At 37.5% G+C, this 9,905-nt stretch overlaps 1 pseudogene; it reads right to left on the bottom strand.

The window, feature by feature from the left end:
* Positions 1 to 1,992: 1,992 nt before the first annotated feature.
* Positions 1,993 to 9,905, bottom strand: part of LOC140139472 (zinc-regulated GTPase metalloprotein activator 1-like) — a 32,455-nt pseudogene continuing 24,542 nt past the window's right edge.

Below are 9,905 nucleotides of genomic sequence, written 5' to 3'. Positions count from 1 at the left end.
TAGGCTAATAGCATAGATTGTAGGTCTACAGGGTCTAGTAATTTTGATTTGAATGCTGTTTTGCTTTGTTGAGGTTTCCATCGTAATGGGCCAAACCAGACCTATTTTGCATTAATGATTTTCCTGATTAATAATTTAATGCACAATTCAAAGTGAAATCGATTCCTTCAAAAAATCTGTGGCAAAACGCAACAAAATTGAACCCTGGTTTGGCCTCTGGGTTTAGTTTCCGAGATTTTTCAGATTTTGGCGGCCGATCAGTTCCCAAGACCCCCCTTTTGGCCAGTCAATCAGTTCCCAAGACCCCCCTTTTTGACCGGTCAATCAGTTCCCTAAGACCCTCCTTTTTGGCTGGCCGATCAGTTCCTTAGACCTCAAGTTCGAAACTGGCGGTGGCACACCCCTACCAAAAAAAAATTCGAGTGCCCCCCCCGGGCATTGTATGTGTATTATAGTAAATGAATATTTTATTTAGTTTATATTCACATATTTTATTTCAACGTAATATTTCCCAAATTTTAAAACCTAATTTTGGAATACTGATAATAATTCATAAGTCCTAAAGTAAGTCACGATGCACGGAAAAAGAGAATAAAAACCAGGAACAAATTGCTTTAAACTATCAGTGAATATTATAGTACCATTAAAATTGCACAAAAGCGATATAAAAGAAACCCCAATTGAAAATGCGTTCACCCAGATCCCATTGTGTATATAATGACGTCATGCCATTCATAACGTAACTATCACGCCCTGCACGGTGGGTCATTAGCATGTTATTTGATGGAATGTTTGAGATCGAAAGATGCCTATGAATATTGGACAGGTACCTATGGTAAAAATATGTCGAATGCCTTGATATTTGGCTCGAATGTGCTTTAGGGTCGACAGGAACTATTAGGCGTGTTACTATGACTTAGGAGTACATGAGTGACACATAAATCGACTCTGGCCGCTGAGGTCTTGCTTCATCGATGGGCAGTTCTCATAGCATGTGTTTTCAATGGAACTTGACCGGAACAGAGGGTGGCGAGTTGTAAAAGTTATAGGTTTCAAGCAATGGGTACATGCATATTTTTTCACAAAAGAATACATGTTTGGTATTGATGGTTAGAGGAAATATTGAATTTACATAGGAAACAGTTACTTTATCAAAATTTGTTTCTGTTGGGAACAGGAGATTCTCAAAAACAGGGTACATGCATTTAGCCCATACCAAGCTATGCATGAAAAACGGCGTGTTATTGACAATGTGTTTTGCATTGAAGGATGTCCATTTACTTGTTGTAATGTTATACATGTACCACAGAACCAATCGTGTAACTCAAGTGACCAAACTATATATACACCACTTTTATAATCTTACCTTCTAATAAACACCCCTCCGCTCATAATTATTGAACAGCCCTTAATGTCTACTATGGTGTCATAAAATTATACATGCACCAAACCAACCGTGCAACTCTCCTCCAGTGATCACCTCTAGTCAGTCATGAAGATCAAACTATTTATACCACTTTTATCATCTTACCTTCTACATAAACACCCCCTCCACTCATAATTGTTGCACAGACCTATGTCTACTATGGTGTCATAGAATTATACACATTCCAAAGAACCCGCACAGCCCCTAATGTCTATTGTCTATGGTATCATGGAATTATACTTGTACCATGGAACAAATCGTGCAACTCTCCTCCAGTGATTACCTCTAGTAGTCCTAGAGATCAAACAACTTGTACCACTTTTATCATCTTACCTTCTAATAAACACTTCCCCTGCTCATAGTTATTGCACAACCCCTAATGTCTACTCAGCCCCTAATGTCTACTATGGTGTCATAGAATTATACATGTACCCGGACATGTAACTCTCCTCCAGTGATCACTTCTAGTAGCCATAAAGATCAAACTGTTTGTACCACATTTATCATCTTACCTTATAATGGAAACTATTCATAAAGTAGACTGTAGATAGAGTGGTGTTGTACCTTGTTTCAAATATAGTCAAAGATGTAATCAAAATGGCGCCCACAAAATGCACACAGCAGCTGATCTCTTTGATGAACCAGTCACATTATTTGAACATAACTGTAGGAAGGTAAACAAAAAGACTAATTGCAATTAGGGTTGACCTGAACTCAAGGGTTATTCTTTGAATTATTCACCTTTGTATTATTCATGTTATTATCTCTGTCATTACCCGTCAGTTGTTAAGGCATTACTATACAAAAGTTTTTTCACAAAGCTAAACTTTTATTTGTCAAAGTTTTTGTGTGTAGGTTTAACTCCAGCAAATACAGGGAATATTTACATTGCAATCTTATCACAAATGATATCATAATAATTCAACCTTTACACCTAATAGATAATTATTGATATCATGTTGACTCAATTTTGTGCCACAATTCACATCATCATTTCAAAAATATATTTAAGTCATTGAATTGTGTCCTCTGATATGAGTACAGGCTAGAACTATCAGCTATTTGTGCAATAATTATGTGTACCTCAGGGTGGTGAACTAGATGATTGAATTGTCTAATCACTAGAATAACTTCCCAACATGTTTCTATACCTTTTTAGGGTGTAATAATTAAGTGGTGCCCAAACTATATGTACCAAAAATGCTTGCCACTTCCCCTTTTGACCTGTCAACCCCCCCCTTTGGCCTGCAAAAATCTTTGCCCCCACTAAAATTTGAGACCATGCAACTTTTATATCCATATTTTGTGATATTGTGACTAACACAACTTGACCCTGCTGCTGAAATATATTAACTACATGTAGGGCACCTATAGTTGTGAGGGCACCTGTAGCTCTGAGTGCACCAGCAGAACAATAGCGATTATAGTTGCCAGTCTGACGAAACCATTAGTGCAGTGGTGAAACGTCACTAAAAATGTGAGTAGTCAACATCATTTTTCACTGGAATTGTTCACAATGAACCTTGTTAAATATGTTAACAGTAACCTCAGACTTGTGTTGGTAACAAGTCATTTTCGTCAAGTCCAAGTCCAAGTCATTTTGTCTAAGTCACAAGTAAGTCAAGTCATTTTGCAAAAGTTGCAAGTCAAGTCTAGTGATTCGAGTCCGACTCGAGAGTCCAAGTCACACGACTCGAGTCTACAACTCTGGCTATAACATGCTTCTATATGGGCTCCACCTGAATGATTTTAAAATGAACAGTCAACATCAGAACTTACAAAGCACAGCTAGAGGGGCCTATTACACACTTCTATGGATGCACTCCACCTGAAAGATTTCAAATGGACAGAATTTACAAAGTCACAGCTAGAAGGGGCTATTACATTCTTCTATATGGGCTCCATCTGAATGATTTCAAGTTTGAACTAGCACTTGTTCAGTGCATAGGGGATACAAAATCTACCAGTCCTAGCCAAGTGCCTCGTTGGCCGCTTTGCAGTCGTGCACGCTTCACACGCACCCCCCCCCCCTTGAGGAACTGGAACTACTTCAAGTTTGAACCTTAAATACTGATTTTGCATGAAAATGATAATTAGTTCATTAGGTTGACAAATTAAAGGATTTTCCCCAACCCCGATTCAGAAATCGGCCCAATCTGGAATTGTACATCCCTAAGATATGGTCCACAAAATATGGCAACAAATTAGTAAATACAGTCTTACCTTGAGCCTGAGTATTTCCATAATTTCATTTTTGCTGTTTTGTACATTTTTCTCCCAAATTAGGTTCTAGAAAAAGAAAAGAAGATTGCATTAGGCAACAAAAAAAAGAAGAAAAGGTCTACGGGCAGATTTTAACAAATCAGGAAAAAACTTTTCGTGTACAAATGAATGCCGACCCAAATGTCGAAAATTGCAGGATTTTTCTTTTTTTTCTTCAAAATATTTGGTAATTTGCGGAAAAAAAAGGGTCCGACCGACCGTCTGTATTTGAAGTTACGTCCACCTATAGAACCGTCGCCTTAACTACATATTTTTTAATTAAGCACAATTGTTATTTAAATTAGGCATATTTTGTAATCTCAATATATTTGGAATTTTTTGCTAATAACCCTATCTCCCTTTTAAATCCATGTTTCTTTCTACTGCTCATGATCCGGGGGGAGCTGGAATTGTGAATCTCTCTTTTAGGGGATGTGCACCAATGTTCTGGAATAGCACTAGCGAGGTCCTGCTCACAGCATGGAAGAAAGAGATAAGATCTCATCTCTTTCTTCCATGCTCACAGCGCACACATAACACATTAACCATGACCGGGAAAAGCAGTCATTATTTGTTTTATACACCTCGTGATTGCGTAGAGTTTGATCAGGACACACACCAGTCAATAGTTTGTTTCCATGAACCGGGCATAGTTCATTATGATGAAATTCTCTCAAATACAGGGCATACATTTGTAGTTAAAACAATGCCCCCACTTTTAACCAACCAGATGACTGGAATCTATATAGGGGTAGGTCTATATAATATAGCACAATGTCGATCAGTTCCACCAAATATCGAGTACCACTTCTGGTGTTCCCGTGACCTATTTCAACCATGCGAAATGTAATTTCTTAGCTTCCGACCATAAAAATGTCAAACTTACACCGGGTGCCACGCGTAGCAATATTCACATTGCAACATCCACCTGGCAGAGCCAAGATTACACATAGCTCGCTAATCCTGACTCGGAAGTAAATTGTCGGACGTACACTGGCGGAACTTACGCTGCACATCATTCACACTGCCACTACTCCTGGCAATGCATATCGCGGTAGCAACTTGTGCCAACTGCCGGATGGACATCCGACAATGTGAACACAGCTATTCTTCTAGCAGTGATGATGACTTGAAGAAGTTTACCGAAGACAAAATCACTGTGAACAGAGTGATATACCAACCTCAGATTTTTTTTGGTGGGTATGCTCCCACGAAAATAATGGGTTTTGGAAGCTGAGGACATATATACTGGTATCCCCTACTGACATAGTTTATAAAACTTCTAGCGGTGACAACTTGGAGACTTGAAGTTTACTTTGCAATCATGTAAAAATTAGAAATTTGAAAAGAATTGAATGTTACAATATTGCTCTAACATTCTTCAAATTTTACATTACTCTTTATATTGCTTTAACCGAGTGCAGGTGGTGGTCGCCGTGCATCCTCTAAAATTCAGTAAATTTTCATCGTCAACCGTGTAATTGAATGGGATTATTTTGAAATTTTAAAACGCTTGAAATATCACATAGGCCTATGTTAATAAATAATATAAATACAAGCTAAAACCGTTGGGGTTCGATAATGAACCCCACAAAACTAACCGAGTATATAGAAAATGCCATATGGCCGGGCGGTTTCACAAGTTGCCGGCTCTATCATGCCACTCGCCGCCTGACCGAGTGCACATGTAACTTTTCCCCATTTGCCCATTATCCATGAATCTACAACACTACACTACTGTATTAATTTTGTTTAAAAACACTTGAACTAAAACCCAAATTTGCAACAAGATCAAATTTTGCTTGTATAAACGTAGGACAACTTTATAACACATTAATTCAGTTCAGCTTACTGCCAATTGACTTAACATCTGTATAAACACTACAGACGTCAAAGAACATAATTTCCATCAACACTCCTATGAAAGAAATAATATTTTACTACAATTAATCAGAATTTTAAGTGTTGTTCTGTAAAGAAGTCAAAATGTTATTTCTTGTGAATGTACCTGGTGCAAAAATACAGTAATTGTTATAAAAATACAATTGTTAGTTACAGTTATGGTTCCTATATTACATGGCAACAAATGGGTAACTCCGGTTGAAATACATACACCCCACTATGGAAGATATGGGAAATAACTTCTACACAGGGAGTGTGAATTTCAAATGGGGTTACCTAAATGGGTGACTCCATTTGCAATCTACACTCCCTGTTTGGGAGATTAAGGTTATGTCTTCCATAGGGGATGTATGGATTTCAACTGGAATACTAGTAGGCAGTAGCCCATTTTCAATTTGCCATTTTAAAAATAAATTCTCCTCCTATAAACGCAGTTTTTCACAACATTCATACAAATCGGAGGTTGGCTGAGGCGTTCCGCTTTACAAGGGCAAAGATACGATATTCTATCTGTCACGATAAATCACCAATCTGTGGATAAATACAATCAAATTTTGACAACCTGTTGACAACATGTTTTTTAATGTAACCACCGATTCATTGTCCATTTTGACCACATTTCGTGTGATAACTTTATCTTTGATATTTCTAGCATCATTTATTGGCAACATTTTAGTTTTGGTCACATCTTTACGAAAACCGTTTTTGTTGTCGGTCTCCAATCGCCTCATCTTACAATATGCGGTGTGCAATATCTGTATGACTGTTCTGATAATACCATCTGTAGTCATAGCAACTCTTCATGATGACTGGGTGTTCTCCAATGGATGGTGTGTGTGTACCGGATTCCTGATGGTTTTCTTCTTCGCTGCCACAATTTTCACTCTTCTTATGATCGCAGTGGACCGTTATGTTTCCATTAGAACGCCACTACTCTATTATCAACGTATCACAAGCACACACAGCTATATCATGTTGATTTCTGTTTGGGTTATTGCCGCAATGCTCGCACTACCAACGCTCATCATTCAAGATTCAATCGATTACCATGCGTATCGATATTCCTGTACCATCGGATCAAGGTCAAATCAGAGTTTTACCAATAGGTATAATCTAGTTTTGATTCTTTGTGGATTTCTTGCACCGCTATCTTTGATGGCATTTGCTTATCGCCGAATCCATATCGCCGCTCAAGATAATGTCACAAAAGATCGACATAAATGGACAGAGATATGTCACAAACACCGTGTAATATCAACCACGTTTGACTCTTGTAAAGGGACTGCAGAAGGCATGGAACACGATGAAAGCTATGCCACCGCATTATACTATCGCACATCATCATGGAGACTGAATGTATTTATATCTGGATTCACCGTAAGTTCAGGATTTCTAAAAATTTTACATACTCATGTTAGCGATGAATGGCGGGTTGCTAAGAGTGGACTTGTTGCATCGATCATATTTGCACTGATGTGGTTGCTGTTTTTTGTTGTAATTGCAAAAGAATTAGTACTAGATGGTGACCAACATGTGTCACCAACTTTGGAATGGGTGTCACTCTGGCTTGCCTTCTGTAGTTGCGCATGCAATCCTTACGTCTATGCATTCTGTAGCATGAGGCCCTGCACCTTATCAAGTTGTTGTATGGGACATGAAAGGATCCAAGAAATGGCTTTTCATCAACCGTGGGCTGTGTCTTATGGAGAGAGAAGAGTTAGTGCTTTCAAAAGATCTACAATGATGCCGCCACCACCATCCTGTATGAGACCATATGATATCGCATGAGGAGCCACCACCATCCTGTATGAGACCATATGATATCGCATGATGAGCCACCACCATCCTGTATGAGACCATATGATATCGCATGATGAGCATTTCATTAATGATGCCGCCACCACCATCCTGTATGAGACCATATGATATCGCATGATGAGCCACCACCATCCTGTATGAGACCATATGATATCGCATGATGAGCCACCACCATCCTGTATGAGACCATATGATATCGCATGAGGCCGCCACCACCATCCTGTATGAGACCATATGATATCGCATGAGGAGCCACCACCATCCTGTATGAGACCATATGATATCGCATGAGGAGCCACCACCATCCTGTATGAGACCATATGATATCGCATGAGGAGCATTTCATTTATTTACGCAGATGTCAACTGCAGACGACAAATTAAAAAAAAAATTTCAATCCAAAAACTTCAGAATTGTACATTTTCATGACCATATTTGGAATCAGCATAAATATGCATAAAACTGAGAACTAACAAGCCTAGTATTGGTTCTTGATATTTTGATATTTTGAGAAAATATCTTAAAACTTGGACTTTTAATGTTGAAGCCTATGGCTAGCATGCAGTGCATTTACCGTTGCGAATTTGTATACTGCACTACCATCACCGGAACATAAGAATAGGGTTACCTAGATACTTTGAAAAATTTGCATAGCATCCAAATGCTTTCAACCAAATTTTAAAAAAAGTCCCTTTAAAAGAGAAATCAATCCTCAGTCTACAATGTAGAAGGGGTCTGTTAATCAGTTGGTGTGAAGTTTTAGAATAATCAGTTATAATAGTGACTCTGTATTACCCTTTGTTCTAAATTAAAGGTGTGCAATGTTTAGGTAAAATGATTGCATTCTGGGTAATGATATTATTTAGGAGACAAATTATGACATTTGACACTTTTGGTAAACTTGTTTTAGTATACAACTGGTTTGTAATACATGTTTGTTGGCAATTTGTACATTGCTGGTATAAAAATTGGATTTATTGCTTTACAGCCATAACAAATGTATGATCTTATAATATGAAATGGGATAATTTTTTGGCACATTTACACATATCCCAACTTGCTTACACCTAAATGGAATCAGCCAAAATGTGTTGTGTTTGTAGGTCAGCAGAGCAATTTTGTTAAAGCCAAAATATTCAGTGGGTTTTTTTTCACTTTACCTCGATGGCTTAAAATGGACAGAAACACTTTCTGACCGTTATTACTAATATTATTTCAGCTTTTTGGTTAAGAATAACAAAATCAAAAGTTGAACGAAAATCATACATTAGGGCTTTAACTTTAACAAAATAGTTGTATATACATCGTATGTCTAACTATTAAAAAAGTGCATGATTGTTTCTTGAATGTAATATATACGTACAATGGTCTGTATTGTTGGAGTTAACTCTTTTGATTGGCATTTGATAAACATATGTAGTGAAAGTTGATTATACAAGTTTAAATCATCGGAATTTTGCTTAAATACATTATTTTGATAAAGGCCAAGTGGATGTTTCTTTGTGGTGATGCTGATCGGCACAAACACTAGGATCCACAACATGCTCATCTATCGTGTCGCAATTCTTTAACACCAATACATTTGCACATTCATTGAATGACCTTTGAAAATTTGGGTGCAGAAACTCATACTCTGTAACTTGAGGTCAAATTTTGCACTATGAGTGTTGAAGTATGCCATTGGGATGAGGCTATTGTGGTCCATAGTGAAAGTGTCACACTTGTGTGACAGGAGGGGGAGTTTAAGGGAGATATTGCCCCCTCAGAAGTGAGACATTTTGAACTAGAATTACACGGTTCATAATTACTGTGGCCCCAACAACAAAGATTTGTAAATAACAAAGGTTTGTAAATACAAATAATATGCAAATGAAGTCATTAATATTTGTAAATGTGTAAAAGTAACACAACACAAACTATTCAACATGTGTTTTTTACAAATAATAAAATATGATTGGATCACACGCATCGCATATATTCATGAGGTTATGAATGAATGTTAACACCTGTAAGTTGCACATGTAAATTTAATAATGATTGAAGTATAGGCACATGTAAATTGTAATGTAATGTTTTATAAGAGTATTATAGGCACAATGTAAATTGTCTTGTGAACCAAAATACAATAACTGTTTGGTCTTTGGTGGAAAGGGGGGAATTTTTTCCCCCTTAATTTTTTCTCCCTCTTGTCAGGCCAAAATGAACAGAAAATCCACTAATCAGGGCTAAAATCGCCTAATTTTGAGCTATAATCACCAAATTTTAGGAAAATGTTATTATTTTAACCCCCTAATCAAATTTCACTCCCCACCACCTAAAAAAAAATCCTGTTACCGCCACTAGTGGGTACAGAAGAGTATAGGGTAATCTATGAAGTTTTCAATGATGGGATATCTGCAATGTTTACAAATACAGCTAACCTGTCAATCAATTATTCCCAGGGGCATAGGCTACTGTACTGCTGTAATGTTGCAAAATTGGAGCTAACAATGCATAT

The sequence above is a fragment of the Amphiura filiformis genome, chromosome 2 (assembly GCF_039555335.1).
Source record: "Amphiura filiformis chromosome 2, Afil_fr2py, whole genome shotgun sequence".
Lineage (NCBI taxonomy): Eukaryota > Metazoa > Echinodermata > Ophiuroidea > Amphilepidida > Amphiuridae > Amphiura > Amphiura filiformis.
Note: the sequence above shows the minus strand (reverse complement) of the source record. Positions and strands in the feature narration are given on the sequence as shown.